Here is a 23,359-nt window from a genome sequence, read left to right on the forward strand (position 1 = left end):
GATCCCAGGATGCGGTTGTCTGGAGAAAAAAGTTGAACTAGCATATTAGGTAAAGAAACCACAAGTTATATAACATGCAATGAACACACATCTAGTTTGAATGGCAACTGTTATATGTGCAACATTGCCAATGGTGCTTTTGAGGAGGTAGAACTATTTCACATTAAACAGTTTAGAACTATACAAAATAAGTATCCACTAGCATCAGGATACAAATTCATGGTTTTATGAACCATTACCATCTCTATCTTTAAAGGAAATTTGTGTTTTAGTCACAGATTAGACAAAAAGAATAATATGCACAACCTCCTGTAGCATAGACAGTGAGGTAGTAAGACATGAGAAGACTAAAACTGCAGCTTCTTCTGGATCCCCAAAATGTATCTTCACTCTTCTTCATTCAGGCCTCTTTCTAAGGTGTCAGAGTCACTTTCGCAACATCTGAGACTCCATCCTGTCACAAGGTGCAGGGAACACTAAGAAAGATGTCTTCTTTTACTCCATAAAGACCCTTAATCATGGTAGAATTTGGATGCAACCACCTAAGATTCTTCATTTTACTTTCTGCTAATTCTGCCACAGATGGTACAATGACCCAGGATGTGTAGCCTTTCAGTTTGATCACCTTGTAAGGCGACCTGTTTGTGAACTTCTTTCCACTGTTTCTTACCAGCATCAGTGCCTAAATCAGGGTGCAGATTCTTCACAGAGACACTGGCAACATTCACTGCACTCTATACAGGCACACTAGAGTTTAGATGTTCCCCAAGGACCCACAGGTGAAAGCTTAATGGGCAAATTCCCAGACTTTCTCCCATTAGGTAATGGAACTGGGCTGAATCCAGATTGCAACCACTTCCAATAACATGGTTTTGGGGGAAACCACTTATCTTCCAAGCCATGTATATCAAGAAATTCACTGGGTTGGAAACAATAAACAATTCCCAATTGGGACTGTATTTCACAGCATCATGAATGATGAATTTAAAGATGTTCACATTATGCTGGGCCAAATTAAGAAGGGTTTCTCCCTCTTGTTGACATGCCCCCATTATGATAATAATCAACTTGGAATTTGCAGTCACGATATAGTCATTACCAGAGACAATCTTTGGTGTTTTAAGGAAAAGGTTGTCATGTTGGAGCTCCATCATGGAATTTGCTCTTCCATGAATTTGCAAGAGCAAATTCATCTCCCAAGTCCTTCATTACGATACTGATGGCACAGGTTGTTCCAATACCACCAACCCCAACAACTCTAATCTTATTCTGTGGCTTTGTTCTTCCTTAGGGAGATTCACAATCAGGTGATTCATGAGAGTTGCAGTACTGGACTTAGAACCAAAGGAAATTAAGAGTGCATGGTGGGTGAGTGTTGAGGCATGCAGCATTGGATCTGGACTTGGTGGCAGTTGTTCTCTTACTTAATGATTCTTTTAACGAGCTGCTGAAATTGGTTGCTCGTGTTTTGAGAATTTTTGCATCTACACTCATCAGAGATATTGTCTTATAGTTTTTTCTGGCTAGTGTCATTTTCTAACTTTGGTAATCAGGGCAATGCTGAGTTCATAAAATTAGTTTGGGAGTGATCCCTTCTCTTCAAATTTTTTGAAATACTTTGAGAAAGACTGACATTAATTCTTCTTTAAATGTTTAGCAAAATTCACCAGTGAAGTCATCCTCCATGGTTTTCAAGTTGTCTTGTTGAATATCTAGATTTGTCCTCTGTTTCCTTATGGATAGTCAAAAGGTAATATTTTCTGAAATATATTAATGGGTTTCCTCCTACTTTTGCACTTTCAAAATCAATCTGTCACAAGAAGAATCACGACTCTTACAGAGGGAATTAAGAAAGAGTTAATATTCCATTTGTGACATCCAAATATTTTTTTCAGTTGAGAGCAAATTATAAACTGGAAATAAGATCTGTAAGGACAGAAGATGAATTTCTAACCCCCTTACCTATTCTTTTAATACATTATTGAAAAAACTGAAAGACTCAGATCACTGAGTTTTTCAAAGAAATTAGGAGGAAGCCTATCCTGGAAGATACTCAGTTACCTAAAAATGATGTTGAATTGAAATAAATTGGACAAAAGTTTAGTTTTTTCTCTGGCATCTATGAGATGGGGGCTTATAACAAAAATTAAGGCAGTTGTAAAAATGAAGAATATTTTGTCTACCTAAAAACAGAATAAATTTTTATCCCATTGATATATACTTATATATAATATATGTGTATATACATAATATACACATGTATAAGTGTGTATGCAAGGTCTGTCTGTAAAAATACAGCCACTGTTAATGTAAGGAGAATGATTTGTGCAACATCAGTATCAACTGGCTGCAAAGGAGAATGGACTGGATTGCACATGGGGAAACAAGACTCCATTGTACTAGTCAGTGGGGGTGGTAGATGCCATTGATTGAGCATGTGTACTGTGTGGCCATTGCATTAAAAAATGACTGAGTAGAATAGACCAATGTATCTGCATCAAATTTTCTATTAAGCATGAACATTTCTACATGGAAACTACTCAGATGATTCAGAGGGCTTTTGAGGACAATGCAACGTGTGCAGTGCAAATAAAGTGTGGCACAAATGTTTTCACATTTTTATGCAGGTCTTGGCCTGAAACATGTGACAAAATTCATTTTACAACTTCTGTTACCAGAGCAGAAGGAACATCATGCTGCAGTTGCCAATGACGTTGGGAGAACTGTGTGAGGTCCCAAGGTGCCTATTTTGACGGGGACTAAGGTGTCATTGTCCTATGTACAATGCTTTTTATATTATGTATCTTCTTCAATACTTCAATAAATATCCTATTTTTCATATTGCATGGCTCAATACTTTCTGGACAGACTACACACACACACACACACACACACACACACACACACACCTGGTGGGGAATATGTGAAAAAAAAGCCAAAAACTATCCTCCCTATTCCCAACTTCCAGTTTCTAAGCTCTTCATTCAACCTCTTGTTTCCCATATATGAGTGCTCCATACCTTTATCCTGTCCCAGAACTAGGTCCTTACAGAACTAGGTCTGACCTTTGTAAATAGTATCCTAGACTTTTTTCTTACTACATCTCTGCTCCAATGGCTCAGATCAGCCTAAATTCCCTCAGTGTCCCAAGGCATCCACATCACAGAAGAAAGTGAGAGAGAAACCTGGTTACTAACTCTCATAACATAAAATGGGCAAAGGTTGTTCACAATATAAAAGAAAATGACTAGAGTTATAACCCCAAAAAGGAGTTTTTAACACGAGAATTTCAGAACTCATGGCTATTAGTTGGGTCCCCAACTAACTAGTTCCCAGTGTTTCCCAATCATGCCTATAGATTGCTAGGGCACTTAATGCCCACATAGGAAACAGATTCAAAGAGTTTAACTGGAGAGCTTTTAATGAAGAGATTATTTACAGAGGTGGGCATTTTAAAGGGGTAGTCAGATATTCCAGGAGACATAATGGGAAATCATTACCACTCCCACCCCAACAGTAAGGCAGAGTGGGCACAGTCACTGCAGACCCAGAACAGAGAGATTGTTTCCATGGGGAACACAGTCACACAGACCCAGGACAGGGGTTTTTCCCACAGAGGACATATTCACTGCAGATCCGTAATTCCCATGGAGAACACAATTCCTGCAGAGCAAGTAGAAGAACTTCCAACCTCTTTATACCTCACTCCCTGATATCCCCACTGATGTTGTCCATGGGTCAAACATAACTGAACAGGCTGAAAGTGTGGAAAGTGAACCCGGGCTCTGCAGCCAAGAGAAAACAGCCAGCACAGACACCATATACCCTTGAGTCTCAGTAATCCCTCATAGACAGTGTCTTGTTTCTTCAGCGATTATATCACTGACAGTAGAATTTCCAGAGTTAATGCTTATTTCATGTTCATGAGGACTGACAGGATTCACCCCCTTGCCAAGGTAAAACTGGGAAGCTGAAATGTGTTATATAGAACTAATATATTATTAAGTCATCAAAATCACCTAAAGCATTTCCAAAAATAATAAAAATTTTAAAACCCAGGGAAGCACTTTCTATGAGGTAAATATTTGGACACCACTGAAAATCAGTGTTTGCATGATATGTTCAAAAATGTCAAAATGCACTCTAGGATACATTCCATTATCCATAAAATAGAATTGTGGTATTTTCTGCAAACATCACAGCCAGCCAGAAAAACAAAATGATGTTTGTAAAGGTAATTAATTGTTCAACTGGAAAGAATTTGCCAAATACACATAAGTTTATATTATTCCATTTGTACAATACATTATTATAATATAAAGTTGTATAATATTCTAATGTAATACACATTAATAAATGTACATTATATTTTTATTATAGATCCTGAAGACATTCTTCTTTTATTAAACAAGTATTTATTAAATACTTGCCTTGGGCCAATGCTCTAGAATACATAAACATGTATTCTAGAACATAGAACACCTCAGTCTTCAAAGAATTTATGCTCTAGTAAATACATGGGTAAATAAACTGGTTCACATGCCCAATCCAGTCTTCTGCCTGTTTATTTACAGCCTGTGAACTGAGTCATTTTACAGTTTTAAGTGGTTTTTAAAAAGTAAAAGAAGAAGAATATGTCATATAAAAATATTATGAAGTATAAATTTTAATGTCCATAAATAAGTTTTATTGGAATGCAGCCATACCATTTGTGTACATGTTGACTAGGCTGTTTTGCACTATAACCACAGAGTTGAACTGTTGAGACAGAGACCACGAAGCCCACAAAGTCTAAAGTTGTCATTATCTGGCCTGTTATAGAAAAATGTCACTGAGCCCTGGTCTAGCAGAAGAAAACAGATCTATAAACAAATGGCTGCAGCAACTTCAAGTTAAGTATATATGAAAAAATCAGGGCAAAAAGTAGAAAAAGTCTATTTCTACCTGTAGGGAAGTACAGAGAGAGGAGAGGCTAGGATATTTACAGAGAAAGTGGGTTTGACCATGTTAAGAGCAAATTGGTAGTATCCATACAATATTGATGAATTTACACATTAGCTGGACTCTCTCCAAAAAACATTTTCCAATGCTGATGGATATATACAGATTCCACCAAATGTCAACCCTTTTCCTTGGTGACCAAACTGCCAGACTGAAACATGGCTGGGCATTTTGCACGTGCTATATCTGGCCATGGTGTAATCACTAACTCACTCAGAAATTGGAGCTGGGCCAACCTATAGCCTTACTGCCACTGGGTTTCCATCAACTACACTAACTAGCCATGGAGAGATATGGGGAATTTGGGGTTGGAAATGATTTAAAGATGAATAATAATAAAAGAATTGGGCTGAAAGCCAGGCACCATAGTGGAGGATTAACTTGAAAAAGCACAGCACTAACTGAAGAATGGAGACAAGAAGCTGAATTAAACAATGAAAGGCAGTCAAGAACACTAATCCCGACAAATAGCATGTGCCAGGGAGAAAGCTGCAAGGGGGTGTCTTAGAAAGATAACACACTAGAATACATACCCTTGTATGGCAGGCCAGTACAGGAAGTCTGATTACCCAAATTTCAATAATGAAATGAATTGTTGCTTCCTGACGGGAGCTGAAAGCCATGCCACTAACTTATTTGAAATGGATTAATCATTCTGATGAACAAGTTGGTTTCTGAGAGGGTTTGATGCTGGTTGAGTCTTCCTTACATGTGTCTCTGGCTCACTGTGCACAATGGTGACTGACACTTGTTAGAGGTGGGCATCTCTGCTGGAATCTGAAAAGAATGCCCCAAAAAGAACCAAAGAAAGTGAAGTCTTGATGTGCAGAGAGTATTCTCAGTAACTTGAAAGGGGTATGAGTAACAGTGCCCCTCATCTCTCACAGGTTCAATCAGAAGAGACCCTAAATGTTTGGAAGACTCCCATTTTCCTCTTGAGCTATGCAGGGCCAACCACACACACCCAGCTGTCCCACTGCCTGCCTACCTGCAGTGAACTAAGTTTCTGGTATTGCAGACTGTCAGGGCAACTTTGCCAGCAAGTCCCCCCATCTGCCACAGGTGAAAGTAACACTACCAAGACATGATCTGCTTGGGAAAGAGAGGTGGCCAATTTCTCAGAGGAAAAAGATCAAGAGCCCCTTCCTCGATGGCTTTTATTCAGTTGTAATACACAGGAATACAGGTGGCAAGGATCAAAGAGTAGATTACATTTCAAAGAAATCTGAGGGCTTTGTCTGAGTGAGTGTCTGTCAGGAAAGGGGGTTGCAGAAGCTTGGGGGGACATACTCAGTTCCTGCTCGGACCCTTATCATATGAATGAAAGCACTCTTAGCAAAGCAGTCTTCACATGACTTTTAGGAATTCTTCCTTATGCCCCATTACCCCAGATCCCACTCCAGCCTGCAAGAGGCTGCACTGCCTCCCCATCACAAGTTTTTAGGCTTAAGTGGATTAGAACCAGGAAGTGCTTCTCCCAGATGACATGGGGACTTGGGCTATGTCAGAATAGCGGTGGGGAGGGGCAAGGGTCCATCACTCCCTCTTTGTTGCAGGCCCCTGAGTCCTTCCATGATGGCCTCCCAAGTGATCTTGTCTGGCTTAGGTTGCCCCTCCTCTGAGGGGTCTTACCCAACATTAACTAGCTGACCATGATTTGGGGCAGGGGAGTAAGCAGAGGCAGCATTTGCTACCAGAGACAAGCTTTGTCTCCATGTGGCTTGCATTCCGGAGGTCGCTCACTCACCCTTAGCCATGGGAGGCAGTTACAACTCCTGAAACCAGGCAGAGTGGTTCCCAACAGCAAATCGCCTGCATTAAAGTAGCCTAATTACTGACCCTAATTCCCCCCCAACCACCCATCACACACTGATTGCCCAGAGACTCTAGTCCAATTTTTCAACTCCCATCGTGCCAAAAAACTAAAGGAATCATTGCACAGATCTGTTTTGCTTTCTGGAAGATGTGTTCATTCTCTTCTTCATAAGTGTGTATTAGGCTCTTTGGGAACCATGGCACTTTTCTAGGGATTGTTAAAAAAACCTTCCCTGTATGTGTTTCTTGCCTAAAAGGAGACAGTTACCTAGTAGCACTGATAACTCTTCTGTGGTATTTTACAGATTTAAAATGCTTATGCCTTATATAACCTCACGAAGGTGCTGTGGGTGGATCATTTCACTCCCACTTTACAGAAAAAAAACAACAGAGACATGAAGAGGCAAAGCTTTAGATGAAAAGTGCTGGAGCTCTTTAGAAGCCAAGTCCTCAGTGTGCTGTTAGCCCAGGCTGCCTAAAGATACATTGCACTGAAAATCACTTAACCCAACACCTGCCAAAAGAGCTAACATTAGAAGTATTTGCTTAAGCCTATCACCAGAGGCTTTAAAGGGTACATTCTAGATAGAAAATAAATAAATCGAATATAATGCTTCTCATTTTGAAAGTGTGTGTGTGTGTGTGTGTGCATATGGGAGTTAGATGAGAGATGTATGTGGATTTCTTTGTAGGGCACATTTCTCTGTGTGTTTTGAATGCCTGTGTATGTATAAATGAACAAGAGCACAAATTCACCTACTCCCCTGCAAATGGGAACAGTGGAAAGGAAAATACAAATTGCACTAACAATATAATGCAGTGTTGCCCTAGGAATTCAGAGCAGGTAGATCAGGGAGAACTTTTCAGGAAGGAGAATCTTGAGTCACAGGGATGAGACCCTTCCAAGTGGTGCATGGCTTGACTTCTCTATTCATCCATGGCAGAAGTCTAGCCTCTCACCTCATTTCCAGTTTTTCATGCTTGTTCACTTCCAATGTTAGGAGTTTTTGAGAAGCTAAAGAAATGGATATTTGTAAACGTAGATCTAAGTGAGGGCACTGTAGGTTATAGCATGAGATTTATTTACAATTTTCCTGTGAAAGTTTTAATTCTATTGACATTCCTTACATTACTCTTCAGAGAATTTTTATTCATAAAAAACAGCAAACTGTTCATCTCTGAAACACTAGTTTTGTGATTCTGAGGGTATTATGAAAATTATAAATAACAAAAAACTTTGGGCCAATTTTTTATTTAACTCTCCAAGAATTATATAAGATGGGAATCTGACCCTTCGAGAGTTGAAAATGGTTTCTAAAAATGGGGAAGATAATGTATTAGAGCCAAAGTGCATTAAATCATATTGGTAGTGCAATTATCTCTCAGCAAAGATCCTTGCAGTTGAAGTTCAAGCTGGAGGTCAAGAGGATGGTTGGGGAAAACAGGGTCCCCTTGTTAAAATAAAGCAATTAGTGTAATATATACTGTAAGGAGAGGAGAGAAGGGGAGAGAAATTCCCCTTTGTCAAACGTTGAGCATTTAGGGTACCGTTTAGAGCAAATATAATAAGGCTCTCTTCATGAAAAAAAATTGGCCATATATCACGTCTAAATGCAAACATGTGTGTTCTTTATTTCTTTAATTCACTTAAACTTGTTAACTGAGAATATTTTTATGTGCATTCTTAGTTATTCCATTTCTCCCTTGAACAAAAATATGTCAGAGGTCAAGAATGGTCCCCACAGTTGCAAGTACATTTAATACCATAGAATATTTATGTATAAAACAGTTCTTTTTAATATGGTTAAGCACCCCCACCTCAAATAGCTAAACAAACTTTAACTTACAATTCATGGGTTGAAGTATTCAAAGGGCCATAATATTTTGTTGCTGCTAATTTATATCTCTTAGAGAGACATTCCATTTAAAATTAACCATTACAAGTTTCAAAACCCACATTTCTTTTTGTGATATCTTTATTTCTAGGCATTTATATATCTAGGCATGTAAATATCTTTATTTCTAGGCATTTATATTTTTGCTATAGAAAGGAGCATCATTGCTTTATCAGTTTCAAACGTCTTTCTCTCCATAACATTTTTAAAAAACAGCCTTGAAAAGAGATTATTTTGATCCATCTGGGATCCAGAGTTTGTCTGGTTCTTATAAACAGAAATAAATAAATGAACTTTTGTAATTATACACATGAAAACATGGATGATTCTAAAAATATTGTCCTTAGTTTTTACCTATTGTAAGACCTTATCTAAAGGGTACCAAGTGTATAACTCCATTCATCTGAAGTTCTAGGAGAGGAAAAATAATCTCTATTAAAAAAATCTGAAGACTGATTTTCTTGGCAAGGGATTGATGGAGAGGGAGCATAAGGAAAGTTTCTTGGGCTACAGTAATGTTTTGTATCTTAACAGTAGTTTGAACTACACAATTGTCAAAATTCAGCAAACATACATAGTTGTACATTTCATTTTTATATCAATTTTACCTCAAAAGAAAAATCATGTTATCAAAATATAGAATACTCATTAATGATGTAGCTAAGGAGAAGTGTACTGATATCTGTTATTTACTCTGAAATGTATCCTCCCCAAAAAAGACACATTGATGGATGGAGAGTAATAAGACAAGTGCAGAAAAGTTTCAATATTAGTACCTAGGTAGTGGATATATAGGTATTCCCATAAAATCCTTTGAACATCTATAATAATATGAATATTTCATAATAACATGTTGGGGAAAGGGTGAAAGGAGGTACTATTAATAATTAGGCCAGGAACAAAGTCATAAGATGATTTGTCTCAGACAAGGTTGGACATGTCACCCCATGAAAAGGTACTCCTGACTCAATTTAAGCCCTCTCAGGTCTACTTCCATGAAACCAAAATATGTATTTCCTTTGGATTATTTCAATGTTAAAATCCTTACAAAGCTAGTCAAAAGTCATAGTCCCCGTTTCTCCAATTTAGAAACTGCAGATTTGTGAAGCAAAAGGTAGATATGAGAGCCAATTCTGTTCTATGACTGGATGTCTTAGGGTAGAGTGTCCCAGGAAGCTTTTTAAAGAGAAAGGACTTGGAAAGTCTGCCCTCTTTAGCCTTTTGTCCGTTTTCCTTCATTTACTTTCATCTTGCCTGGAATATAGTGCCTAAAGGTGAGCAGCCATCTTGCAACCATGAGGATGAAAACCCACACACCACAGATGGCAGAGCAGGAAGATAGATGGAGTCTGGGGATTACCCCTGTTTCAGCTATATTAATATTTCTTATTGTCTGACACAAATAAATTTCTCATTTTAAAAACATCTTCAAGTTTTCTTTTACATTAGGTCAAACACGTGTCTAGCTAATATTCAGGGTATCTCAAGCAAGCTCTCAAAAGGATTTTACTCTAATTCACATTAACTCGAGAAATGAACATATTGTGCCAAAAACTTTGAGTAGAGAGAAAGAAAGGTAAAATGCCGCACAATTAAAACAAACAAAGAGGGTTATGAAGGCCACGTGTGGGTGGAGGGGGGTTTAAAAGCAAATTAGCATGTCTTCCTGTTCCTTCTCTCCTCTCCTTAACATTTTTATACTGGATGTGGTTGAAAAGAAAAGCCCACAAAGAGCAAGCTAGAAGTGAAGAGAAGCTCATCCAGAGAGCACAACGCAACAACCTGGGAAGGGTAGTGAAAAGAACAGGGGAAATTGTTGTCAAAGAGTTAGCCCTAGGGTTACACCTATGGTGTATTTGAGTACATGTGAGGACCACAAGCAAGTCTTTATCCCATCTTCTAACTACCTCCCTTAGTGCCTACCAGATGGCTGTACCTCATAAACAAAGCCATAGGAGCCTCCAAATGCCAGGGTCCTGATGTAACTACTATGCAGTTATGAGTCTGGGGACACCTTGGTAATAGTAGTGGGAAGTGGGTGGCATCTGCTTTGAGGTCTGGAAATCGCAGGATATATAGTAAACTGAGGTAATTGAGGTATCCTGTAGGTATTTCTGCTACTTGACAACCCTAGATTCTCAGACCAAGCTTAAGTATAATAATTTGAGCAGAATAAATTCACACTACATGGAAACAAAGAAGATACAGATCTGTACCTTTCTTATGTTTCCAGAAATGACTGGCTTCCTGCCCATGGCAGATATAAAACTAATCTCCTAAACTTTTAGAAAGAATGATTTGACTTAAGATGTGTAGGTAGGACATTTCAGATGAGTCCTTTCTACATCTTACAGTTTGGCATGTTATTTTGATTTTATTGAAGCCTTTGTCTTTGAGCAAGGCGACAGCACTGGCTGGTGATGCAGCAGCTACCCAGAGAAAATGGGCAGGAACCATCCAGGCCTGGTCACTACTGTCCACATGGGGAATTTCACTGGACACTCACTTATTACAAAACTTAAAAAATATTGTAAACATCTTTCAAAGCCAAACCTTGCCCTATTTCAACAACTAACGTAATGTGAGTGGCCTAAGAGTTTATAAATCTGGAAGTCACATTCAATCACTAGCAGAAAAGGGAGTTTACTTTCATGGCCAAACCGGTTTTCTGCTCATGACAAGATTTTTTAAATTGTGAGTGAAAATTGCTGTGGCACAGATGGAAAATTATCCAGCAAACACTGTGTCATTTGTGGTGGTTATTTTGCTCTATTTTGTTTTATTTTTAATAGTAGCATTTAAAAAAATACAAAAATTGTATTTTCTAGTGTTCAAGTTCTTGCCCTGCCTTGGTTACCTGAAAGGTTTAAAACAAGCCATTTTATTTTAAGGAGTGGACCTATTTGAAACAGGCACCAGCAAATATACCCATGTTTGTGTTCCTAATCTAACCGTTCTAGCTATTACTGCATCACAGAGATACTCAGCTATCTATACAACACAAAACACTCACATGTCAGAAGCTCAAAAGAACATAATGTGAACATCTGGGCATTTGAGTCTTTGCTGTAGTTTCCCCCTAGCCCTAGCACCCAGTGTATTACAGGCAGGGATTCAGTTACCTATATCATCCACATGAACCCAGATCCTTTGCCACCCATTCTTGACAAGATGTTAAATACAAAGAAACACTGTCTGGTGTCCGAGATTTTAATTACAAAAGCTATTAAAATACATTTTACTTGGGTCTATTAAAATGCAAAAGGAGATTTTATTAATTAAAAACAAACATAAAAACATGTGATGAATTCCAGAAAGTCTTCTTTCTCAATTATTCTTTTTTAAAGATTTAATTTATTAATTTTTAGAGAGAGGGAAGGAGAGAAAAAGAGGGAGAGAAACATTAATGTGTGGTTGCCTCTCACACACCCCCTACTTGGGACCTGGCCTGCAACTCAGGCATGTGCCCTGGCTGGGAATTGAACTAGTGACCCTTAGATTAACAAGCCCCACTCAATCCACTGAGCCACACCAACCAGGGCTGTTCTTTCTCTTTTACTGTTTTAGTCACACCAACTTCTCCTAATACCTCCCTCCTACTTCTTTCCAAGCTGTCAAAAAGACTCCAAGTCAGTCCAAGTTAAAGCTTGTTTTCCTCCTTGCACCTACCCCTTTCTCTTCTGTAACTTTCTGGAAATCAGTCAACCCTCCTTGGATTTTCTTCCCTTGCCATTCATGACTTTAACTCTGACCAAAAGAGGCTCAAAAGTGGAGTAGGTTAACACTGAATGCACCTCGATGTGTGGAAGTCGGGGGCAGGGGCAAATTCTTACAGAGTAATCATTTTATCATTACATTAATATGAATGGGGACAAAGAATCCATAATTAAGAGGAATACATAAACATTCAAAATGTTTTTTAGCCAAATTCTAACCTCTTTTCTAGGTAATCAGAAGTAGATAAATCCCAGGATAGATAGATTGGAATCAAATTCTACTATGTATGTGTATGTATGAGTATGTGGTACATAGTATAGAATACATAGGATCAACTCAGTATGGTTTACTCAGCAAGTAACTTAGCTAATCATTTGCTCTTTTTTTCCCATGTGCTTGGAACAATGTAGGTGCACAACGAAGAAAAAATTGAGTTAGAAATAAACTTGGAGTATCACATTTTCAGTTGTCTAGTTTCTTATGACCAAGATAAATCATTGCTATGTGTGTGAGAAATGCCAGTGTGAAGTGTAAGCCTCTGATATTGAGGTCCTTCGGATTATGTACTGGCCCTGGGCCAGCAGCCCTCAGTCCACTCCCTTGCATTTCATCTCATTAAGTGCTGTCGTGTGGCCAGCAGATCTCTGCTTGCCCAATCATTCTGTCATTAACGATTGGCCTTCACTCTGGCAGCTTTTGGGCTTGAAATTGAACAATTTTGACAAGCTCTACAAAGACAAGCATTTAACCAGTGGGTTCTTTTGTCAATTAAAACATTTTATCGCACAATTGCCACGAGGGGCTTTCCTGGGCTTATGAGGTTCCCATTGCTGTCTGGACTTCAAGAATGAAGAGACGTGTTAGACATTCTGAAGTCATTCCGTCAGTCACAAGAAAAGCAAATTGTTATCACCTCACATTTAAATACTTGCCAAGAAAGGAGACATACATACAAGAGGGCATTTCCCCATTTTCTCCATGAGTCCTTGTCTAGTGACTGGGAATTATCTACATAGCCAAGGCAAATAAATAAGACCTAGGATACCACTCTAGGGTTCAAATTGTCCAAACTGGCTGTCTAACCAAGCTGCTAACTCAGAATGATTCTAATTCACAGGAAAATTGTTGAAACTTTTGCTTCAACTGTTGAAAGCTGGCCTCAAGTTTCTTAATAGTGTGAGTATTATATGGAAAATGCACCGACTGTTTGTGAAGCATAATATACTTACATGGCAATTAGTATGTGACTAAAATTCAGCAGAAGCCTAAAAATGGTTCTCCATGGCTTTTCTGCAGCCTAATTCACAATTAACAGTTTGGCATAAAACCCCAAGTTTTGTTCTGATAGTCATTTTTTTAGTCACTTGCTTTTCTCAGGTCATATTTTCCTTTTGAAATGATTTAAGAACTTTAATAAGCCATAATCTGAACACTGTCAGGAAGTTCTTCCTGCTCTTCTGGGAAGAAGACACAGAGACAAACCCAGGACTGTGCCTGAATTATGTTATGAAAATCCAAGGGTCAGGAGGTCTGGTCAGTTCTCAGAGCCGGAGTGGCTGATTTACAATATCACCAAAATCTCCATGGATGTGCAATCACTTCTTGTTTCCACTGCCTTTATAAATTTTGTGTAATTTAAGAATGTTAATACAGACAGTGTAGGAAGCTCCAGCAAATACCCAAACTCAAACTTCCACTTGCTGAATACCTCCAGCTGGAGATTAACTTTCATCTCTAACAAGCTAGGAAAACTATAGGCTTGCTGACCTACTGGTTTAACTTACTAAATCTCTTCACAAAACTTCGGGTGTGTAATGTAAAACATTTTGGTGAAAACCAGCTGAAACTGTGAAGAACTAACTGAGATAGACATGATACATTGAGCTAAATTACCTTGAGTTTCAAGATATTTCAGAACTGGATCTTGTTCAAAGTTCTCCTCAGATCAATGTTCTCCAAATTTGTGAGAATTCTTCATCTCTGGGGATCCCAAGAAAGGTCTAATTATGCAGACATAGCTAAAAGAAAAAGATAATGAAAATGGTAAGAAATGGGTATAAATCACCAGAAAATTAGAAAATTATATGCAGAATGCACTTTGTTTTGACCTCTTCTTGAAATGATGAAAAGGGAGAAATTAAGATGCCTTAGTTAAATGTTTCAATTTTCATTTTTGCAGAATCGAATTTTATTCATACCATAGATACATTTGCCAGAGTGACTTTTTAGCATAACTTTTTAGATGCACACTTCAAGGATAGCACAACCAATTTTCTTATCTTGTCTACATTAAAGCAAACAGCAATCATAGTGATTTAGTTATGCTCACAGACTGAGCAGTTAGGCAGTCTTTCATAAGGCAGTCACCGAAAAGCCATTAGCAATTTGCTTCTCGGGTAAGATTTTACTAATTATTTATTCTCTCAATCCAAAAATATAGATAGCAAAACCCAAAATTGTCCCTGCTTGTGTGGAGGGTAAGGATAACATGAATACATGTTAGGTTACAATTGCAAATACAGCTTCCCAGGAGAGGTACTGGAGCTCTGAGTTCTTCCAACAGGGGGCTTGACCCAACAGATTATCAGAAAAAGCTCCTTGGAGGAAGCAGAGACCAGGCTAAGCTGTGAAGGATAAGGAAGGGCAGAAGTAAGCAGGCAAAGCAGAAGAAAATAACTGTCCAGGTAGAGACACCAATGTACAAGAAGTGGGCCAACGTTGGAAGAGGAGGCTCAAGTGGACCTGCTGTGGGAAGTGAGGACCTACGCATGGCTGGTTACCAAATGCGAGGAAAGGAAGCATGATAGGAGGCACTTCTGAAGAGATGGGCAGCAGCCAAACCATAGCAGGCTCTCAGAGCCTGCATGCATGAAGAATGTGCTTTCCTAAGGACAGGGCAAAGCAGTGACACAGTTAGGTTTCGTAGTTAACAAGATCATTCTGGCTACAGGGTGAGATCTCAACAAAAATGAGCAATAGAGGAGACAAGTAGAATGCACAATCACAGTGGACCAAAGGAAAGATTTGAGGAGGTGGGATGGGGATGAGAAGCAGTACATTTGGGGTGAAGAGCCAGAGTGATTCTGATGTTACTCCCCTGCACCCTGGGTAGTTGTGGACCATTTATTAAGAAGAACTGGGCAGCACTAAACTCTCAAGGGAAAACCTGACTCTGGTTTTAGACACATCAAAATTGAACTACACTGTGATATGTTCAAATGTCAAGTGGGCAACAGGACACACAGGGCTGGGTCTCACAGGAAGGTCCAGGCCAGAGGTAGACAAGTTATATTACATGTTAAAGGTTAAGCATAAGCATAACTGGTATTGCTAATCTATTTGAAAATAAGAAGTTGGGAACAAAATTTAAAGTAATAAAAACATCTGGATACTTCTAACTATTTTCATTTACTCTTACAGTGTTCTCCTTCTTCTTCCCTTCCTTCTAGGCTTACTTCGTTGTAACTCCCCTTTCAACTTACAGCTAAAATTCTTCTAGGAAATCTGTTTGATTCTGGGTTTCACATAATGGAATGTTTTCTTAATTCTTGTTTGGGATAAGTAGGGTTCTTCAGTTCAGCAAAAGTTCCAGTATGTTGATTTCTTTCACAGTCTATTTATTGTTAAATTCTCCTGAGAACTTGAGCTACACTCCATCCAAAGAACCTCCTGTCTCTCAGAATACTGGGCACAGGCTGAACAAAATAAAATGATTTTTAAAAATACAGCACTTATTGGATAGCAAAAAAACTAATAATTTTCTTTTTTTCAATAAAATGAATTTTCTAGGCATTTGTTTAGCTCTTCCAACTTTACTAACGGGTTTTCCCTTCTCTGTGAGGTTGTTTGCAGAAAAGATTGACCTTTGAATTGGTAGACTGAGAAAAGCAGATTGGCCTCCCTAATGTGGGTTGGCCTCATCGAATTCATGCAAGTCATGAATAGAACAAAAAATCGTACTACGAGAGAATTTGCTCTCTTTGAGCTGGGACATTAGTTCTTGTTCCTGCCCTCAGACTTGGACTTGGCCTAGAATTTACACTGTCAGCTCTCCTGCTTCTCAGGCCCTTGGACTTGAACTAGAACTATACCGTTGGCTCTCCTGAATCCCCAGCTTGCCAACTATCGATCTTAGGATTTGTCAGCTTCCCTGTGCACATGAGCCAATTTCTTACAGTAAATATCTCTCTTTTTTTAATTGATAGATACATATGTTTTAGATAGACAGACAGATATATGTTTCTCCAGAGAAAACAGAACTAATAGGACATCTACCTATCTTCTATCAACCTTTCCATCTGATGTACATGATGTCTATATACATATCCATCTAGATGTACATTAATATTTAGATATCAATAGATATATTAGATAGATAGATAGATAGATAGATAGGTAGATAGATAGATATAGAAGTCCTAGTGAGTCTGTTTCTCTGGAGAATCGCAATACATTCTCCTTCCAGATGGAAGTATTCCGAGGTTCTGAATATCTTTGCAACACTATGTAATCGAAAGAAATTGGTCTGTGGAGTCACAGAGATAAAACACTTAGACACACTGGTAAGTTTTTTTTTCACATTTTTTATTGTTGTTCAAGTATAGTTTTCTCCCTTTTCCCACCACCAGCCCTTCCACCCCAGCTATTCCTACTTTCCCCTCCTTGATCCTACCCTAGTCTGGTTTTGTCCATGTGTCCTTGATACATGTTCCTGAAAAACTTTCTTCCTTTCCCCCCATTATCCCCTCCCACAGTTATATGTCCTTGAACAAGTTATCTAATCTATCATAACACCGTTTTCTTATAGTAAAGTGATCTCTTAGGCCTGAAAATAGAGCAAAGTGGCTGGTGTATAACAGGCTTTCCATTACTGCTAATGCCTATTTTTCTTTCTGCTCTTTTTCTTCCTAAAAGCCTCTTCTAACCCGTGTGAACATTCACGGGTTAGAGAGAGCTGTTTCACAATGCTGGTGACCATGGGGGCGGGAAACAGCCCATGGTGGGCACTGCTGATGTGTAAGCATTCTGACCATGAACCACAATTTCTACACATAGTACCGCTAAATGTCCTTGGGGAGTTCACTAACTCTGAAAGGCTCCCAAGGCAATTCTGAATCATAAATACACGAAACATTAGGGTTATATTTCAGAAAAATATATCTAAGTATTTTTAACTCTCCAGAAGTAATTCACCCTTGCTGTGTACCCCACTCCTTAGTAGTGCCAGCAAACTCACAGTGTCTAGGTCTACTGTCACATACCACCCCATGCCCAGGCCTACCACACGGTAAAGGGATGGAGCCAATGCTGGTGGCATGGCTCTACTTGCATCATCCCTGTCCTGGGCTCAGTCATTTTTTCCCTTTCTTCTCTATGGGAGGTTCCATACTTTCTCCTGGAAACCTTTTCCAGATAGCAAAACAAAAGGCCTCATGTGTGAAATATCCTCTCCACAGTATTACTGGCTTGAATCCTGGCTCTTTATTGCTCTGACTAAATGTAAATATATAGGACCCAATCGGCAGACTGGTTATTTTTGGAAAGGCACTGCTGTTTACTTTGGAGAAAACTCACCACCCTAAGAGTGACAACTAATTTTCCTTTTGCTCAATAATAATTTCTTTGGGGCAATTTGGCAATAGCCAAATTTTTAGATATTTTTTAAAGTACCAACATTGAACCATAAATGAGAACTGTGTTGGCATACTCCCAAGAGGCAATGACAAATAGGTTCAGCTTAGAGGAAAGGAAAGAAAGTGCCAGCATCACTAGGGACATTGAGTCATCCCCTTTCACATTGTTACTGGAGGAAATGCAGACTCAAAGAGGACATAGACAGTGTAGGTCCTCCCAGTGAGGGAAACTCTAGTTTGAGCTCCTGTCATTTCCTTCCTGGGCTCCCTGATACTCTGCTTGATGGCTGACCATTCCATGGGGACATTATCCAGAATGGCATTTCTCCAAAAGTAGTATTCATGTATTTTAATATGTCACTATGATCTGTCATCTCAACATTCTACCTGCTTTTCAATAAAAATAAAAGGTGTTGAAAAGGTACAGAGTTTTGGTTTGGGAAGATGAAAAAGTTTTGAAGGTGGATGGTGATGGTAGCTGAACAGTAATGTAAATGTACTTAATGCTACTGAACTTTATACTTAAAAATTGTTAAAACAGCCAAGTTCACATTATGTGTATTTTACCACAAAAGAATGAATGAAAGTTGCATTATCAGATTTGTCAGATTATGATTTGTCCTTATGCCATTGGTGTGGAACTCAAAATATTTTAGTATCATAAAGAAACTTTCATTAACAATCTTTTTCAAGCCCACTAAAGTATCTCTGCCAGATTTCACTGCAGTGTTCTGATTTGATGTCAAGCGCTTTTCTATACTATATATGCATCCATAAAAATCAATCTCTTTATGGCTTTATCTCTATCTTATTCCTATACATAGAAACACATACAACTAGAGTGGTCACTGTGAAATAGGAGCAAGGATTATCCACAAAGATGAGAGAAATAATAAATTAATTAAGTACACAAAGAAATGAAGATTGCATTTTTCAGACAAGTACTTAACTCTCAGAGATGGTAGACACTGTGCTCTCAGGTGTTTTAGCACTTGTACTTCATTTAAACTTCTCAGGAGTCTGCTTAAACTTATTATTTGCTGCTCAAAATCCTCCAGAAACCATTAGCTTATATTAAATGTAGAGCCAGTAAATTCTTTCCTAATGACAGTCATTCAAAGTGGCTAGCTTGAAAGAAGTACAGCTAACTTGACACCAGGGATGTTTTATGGAGAAACTGGACCTGGGTGATGCCTTCTTTAAGTGCCCCTTTCAATCACCCTGCAGGAGTTGTCTTGGGCCACTGGGAAAGAAAATTACCAGTGAAAGCCAGTGCTTTTCATTTTCCTTTGGCTCCAGAACTCTTAATGGCACACCCAAGACAAGCTGTCTTGCTTTTTGAATTGTGGCAACTTGGCACTGTCAATCACCATAGACAACAACAATTATGTATTACAATTATATACCTTCTTTCATCTCCAAATGCTTGGCAGGCACAGAGAAATTATATCAACCACTTTTCCTTCATGTGGCTTAAGAAATTCTTGAAAAATATCACTTCCTAACAGAGTAGCACCAAGTGGGAAGTTAATGCAGGTATCATTTTTACTGGTAAAATGAATAGCACTTTTATGGGCAATTGTTTGTATACAAATATACTGAGTACTGTTCTAACATGACACAACTGCATTAACTGATTTCACCATCATGACCCTCCTATGAAATGGATATTACCTGGTGGGTACTACTGGAAACAGAAAACAAGAGTCACAGAGAATCAAGGTGGTTTGTATAGCTTGAACTTGGCAGAGCCAGACATCAAACAAAGACAACCTGGCTTCATAGCATGTATTGTTAACTGCCACTATACCTGTGTTGCTATTCAGACAGCTGTTTCATAATGAGTCAAGATCTCCCACACGTGTGATTATCAAAGCATCTTCTACATATTCGTCTTCTGCACCCTGACCTCTTTGTCAAGCAAAGAAGAGGAATAAGTGCTACGTGTCTCACACAAACAGAAAACACACCAGAGTTTCCTACCTGTGGAAGGATGAAGAAAGTGTGCATTGTGCATCTATATGTGTATATACCCACATGCATATGTGTCTGTGTACAGAGATAAATGTATAAATACCTGGTGTTCACACCATTTTGCAGATTATTCTACTTGATGGGATGTTTTAACTCTGATCTAATCATTACAGATGTAGAAACTGACAGAGCCATGAGGACTTCGAAATGCTTGTTACTTATCAAACCACTGTTCACTGCTCTCCTTTCTTTTTCTGGCTAACACTAAATCATTCTTTGGGTCTTGGCTCAAATGTGATTTCCTCTAAGCTTCCTGATTCCCAAGTCTGGGTCAGCCCCATCAGTCACAAAGCAATAGTATAATAAACGGTTTATAACAAAGATAGTGGGGAGAACTTCTGAGGAAGTTAGAGATATGTAGGGTACTTTATCTAATGTGAGAAGTCCCCAGAAGGAGTAGACTAGAACCCATGAATCTTTTATTCCTGGTGCCTGACATCTTTAGTATTATAAATCCTAGTAATGGGATGAAAAGATGGTAGAAGTAAACAGAGCTGCCATGTATCTATCTCATACATCTGCAGTGCATACATCTACAATGACACTAAACTTGGTGCATAAAGATCCTGGCTTTCTGTATCCCTTGCACCAACTTTTCACCAGAAGAATGAGGGGTAGAGATTGTGAATTTAGGAGTCAGCTGAACTCACCAGGTCCTCTAGGATTCAGATAGAACTGGCTAAGCCTTCTTCCTACCTCCTGTGAGAAGGCCCTACCCCATATTTCTGCAAACTTCTGGGAGTAACATTCCCATGGTCACCTTTTCGGCCAATTTTCTGTTCTTCTGACTTCTCAGTCTCATTCACAACTCACCTCCAGTGACTGTTTCTTCCTCTCTGCCTTATGTCAATCCAGGTCTGGCCACAGCCCATTTGCTTGATTTCAATAAACTTCACTCACAAACATGAGTGGGCATTAGGAGAGTTTCACTTAGAAGATGGAGATGGGGTGTGCACAGAAACTCATGACAGATGATTTCAGATAAAAAGTTAAGCATCCATCTTTCACACCTGCTCCAGTGAACTTCTCATTGGCTGACTTTTCCCCTATCATCTATGGTCTCCCAAGATGGTACAAATAGTATCTTTCAATTTTCTCATCTCATCTTCATATGTTGTATTGTTTTTGTTGTCGTTGCTCTCAACTTACAACATTCCTGTTCTTTTCTGATAACAATTAAGTTTCTCCAACTCTTTGTCACTTGTTGATCTTTATTGTCCATGCCTTTATCTCCATTAACACACACACACACACACACACACAAATGTCCAAACTAAACTAAGCAAAGTCAGTTCTCTCCAAAAGAGGAATTCTGCAATCAGTTTTCTAAGTAACAATTTCTCCCCAACATTTCCCAATAAGGTTTATGATAACCCTGGTATTGAGAGGGTAAAAAATGGGGGGGAGGGTGGATGTAGGTTGAGATGCGGCTAGAATTTCATGCTGCGGACCAAAAAATAGGCAAAATGGTAAATAGCAAGATCAAAGGTAGACAAAGCCACATTTGAGTTGGTTCATAAATTATCACCAAGCACTTAATATGTGATAGCCACCAGTAAGTCTTGGGCCCAAGACACAACAAAAATTCATCAAGAGACTCCTTGCCCAGGAGAAGGCAGACAGGCAAAGCAATCTGTAGTGCCGTAAGATCTATGAGATACCAGCAAGTCCCAAAGTTACTCATCTGACCACTGGGGAGGAAGTGCTGGAAAAATCTTAGGGCTGCTGGAGCTGTGGTTTCTTTTCTTTGCACTGGCCTTTTCTGTTGTTATCATAGAAAACATAAAAATGTACATAGATACCAGGACTCTAGCCTGTAGTCTTATTCACCTCCATTGCCTATCCCTCCCCTATGAGCAGTCCGATAGTCCACATTCTACTAGTCTCTCAGTACAAGGATTGACCCCCCCAAAATCAAAATTTATTTATAAAAAAGTATATTTATTCTTACATGTTTAAAATTCAGTCACCTTCAAACTATGCTCCATCTGATGCAATACCCCTAACAAGATGTTTGTTCCACTACTCAAAACAGTTTTTGAGCTTGTTGATTAGGATGCCTTTTAGTGTTTCTGCCATTTTTTGTTTCATCTCTTTCGCATCAGCAAAACATTTCCCTTTGTGGACTTTTACCATCAGGGAAACAAAAAAATGTCAATTGGCATGAGATCAGGTGAATAGGGAGGGTAGGGCAAAGGGGTCATGTCATTTCTGGTCAAAAAATGCTGACCACTCAGCATGGTGTGGGCAGGTGCACTCATAAATTACCCACCATGAAATGGGCAAACGGGTGTTGAAAGAGTCTTCAAAACAAATTCACTGAAGCTGAACGCAGCCTCTCACAACAATGCCAGCTAGTACTCTGATACAGATGGGTTTCTAGAACACTCACTGGGTGAGGAAAGCCTGTACTACAAGGGTCCTACCCTCCAGAAGATAATTCCAGTTTTTGTTCTCCCACATACTGAATACTGTTAATTGTCTGACCTACACCCCAAATCTCCACCTTCCTTCCCCATTTTATTATTTATATTTTAAATTTATTTTTAAATTTTTAACCATCCCTACAATGTTCTCCGTTTTGGCAACCATGAGTTTATTTTCTATTGGTCTATTTCAGGGTTTTTTTGTTATTCATTTTTGGTTTTGTTGTTTAGATTCCATATATAAGTGAAATGAGGTTATATTTAGTTTTCTCTCTCTAACTTATTTCACTTAGCATAATACCCTCTAGGTCCATCCATGGTGTCAGAAATGGCAAGATTTCTTTCTATTTTATTGTTGAATAACATTCCATTGTATATATGTATACCACATCTTCTTTATTTATGTATTTATCAAGGGGCATCCATGTTGTTTCCATATCTTGGCTATTATAAATAATGCTGCAATGAACATGGGAGTGCATATATATTTTTTAAATTAATGTTTTTGTTTTCCTCAGATAAATACCCAGAAGTGGAATTGCTGGGTCATATGGTAACTCTATTTTTAATTTTTTGAGAAATTTTCCATACAGGCCCTACAAATTTGCAGTCCCATTAACATTGTTTAGTCTACATCTTGACTAGCACTTGTTATTTGTAGTTTTTTGATGATAGTCATTCTGACAGGTGTGAGATAGTATTCCATTGTGGTTTTGATTTTTATTTCCATGATGATTAGTGACAGTAAGCATCTTTTCATATATGTGTTGGCCATCTGCATATTTTCTTCAGGAAATGTCTATTTGGGTCCTCTGACCATTTTCAAATTGAATTATTT

The 23,359-nt window shown here is 38.6% G+C and overlaps 1 pseudogene; it reads right to left on the minus strand.

Moving 5' to 3' along the window:
- Positions 1–268: 268 nt before the first annotated feature.
- Positions 269–1,391, minus strand: LOC119004089 (L-lactate dehydrogenase A chain-like; annotated as a pseudogene).
- Between the last annotated feature and the right edge of the window lie 21,968 nt (positions 1,392–23,359).

The sequence above is a fragment of the Sturnira hondurensis genome, unplaced genomic scaffold, assembly GCF_014824575.4.
Source record: "Sturnira hondurensis isolate 20B ecotype Veracruz unplaced genomic scaffold, ASM1482457v3 Scaffold0001304, whole genome shotgun sequence".
NCBI lineage: Eukaryota > Metazoa > Chordata > Mammalia > Chiroptera > Phyllostomidae > Sturnira > Sturnira hondurensis.